The following is a 1,379-nucleotide window of genomic DNA, read 5'->3' as shown; positions in this document are numbered from 1 at the left end:
TAGCCATCTCAAAGCTCGGTGGTCGAGCGCGAGAATGGGCACTGACGTTCGGCACTTCGGTCAAAGCTGCGTTTCCCTCCTGGGTGGAGCTGAAATTGCAACTCTTACGAGTGTTCTCGACGCCTCATCGGGCATATCGCGTGAGATCGCGTTTCCTTGCCGCCCGACGGGGCAACGAGGAGTTGGTGGACTTTGACCAAGAGTTGCGAACTCTCATTGTCGGGATGGCAGCAGATCCCCTTCCGGAGGCGGTCACAGTGACCGTCTTGATGGAAGGCCTCCGCTTTGGCGTGGCCAGAATGGAAGTCTTCCGTGTGCATCCGTTCTCATTTGAAGAGGCGGTGAATATGGCACTGAATGCCGAATTTAATTTGTAGTGGGCACCACTTGGTTGCAGTGCACACTCCAACAGCTCGTCAAGCGGACCTATGCCCATAGATTTCAGCTATGCTGAAGACGAGGGAGCAGAGCTCCGAGCTGCTGAGCAGCACGCAAACACACGACGGTAATTTGGCTGTGGAGACACCCGTCACCTGCGGAGCGGTTGACTCCTGCGCAAGGCGCGTAACGGTTCTTCAAACTATCGCCTTAAAACCTACCAGTCTGGTTCGTCGCGGGGAAACGACACCACTATGTAGGCGCGGGGCGTCCTACTGGGGGATAACTGAGTTTTGTTTAGCCTCAGAGAGGCAAGGGGTCAACACAACCCAGTCTCGAAGAGATCCGTGCTCTTGAACGCGAAACGTGTTTGCAAGCCGGGCTTGCTGGTCGTGGAGGCGACCGAAAAGGGCTTCGAGAGAAGCCCTGAAATATCCTCATCGATTCTGGGGCGTCTGTCAATAAAGCTCGACGCGCCACGATAGAAGGAAGTCAGCTGTATGTTGAGGCGCTGAAAGCGCGGTTGGGTGACATCGTCTTTGTTCGCTTAGCGACGGAGACACATGTCACTGTCTTGAGTGTCCCTGTGGACCTCGGAGTCAAGTTCCTTGACTTTGATAGCGTAGAACGCTGTCTGGTTAGACTTGAATGCAAGGTATGACCTCATCCTAGGAATGGAATGGTTGGACACCATGAGCCATGGTTTGATTGGAGGCCGAAGACCTTGGGCTTTACACCATGAGCCATGGTTTGATTGGAGACCGAAGACCTTGGGCTTTACGAGCACGTCTCTTGGTGGATCTTTAGCGAGTCATTTAACCACCTCTGCTAGGAAACAAAACCGCTATTGGCGTGAGCACTGGACCGAGACGGTCAACGTGCTAGACATTGGAATGTCCAAGTTGGTAGACATCAACGGTGTAATGGACAGGAGTCCCGAGCGTGGCTCGCAGGCTGATCGTGGAGTGGCACGTCGCCCACTGAGCGCTCCTCGAGTATCA

The sequence above is a fragment of the Plasmopara halstedii genome (assembly GCF_900000015.1).
Source record: "Plasmopara halstedii genome assembly, contig: Scaffold_2604, whole genome shotgun sequence".
Classification (NCBI taxonomy): Eukaryota; Oomycota; class Peronosporomycetes; order Peronosporales; family Peronosporaceae; genus Plasmopara; species Plasmopara halstedii.
The sequence above is the reverse complement of the archived record's forward strand: the minus strand, read 5'-3'. Positions refer to the sequence as shown.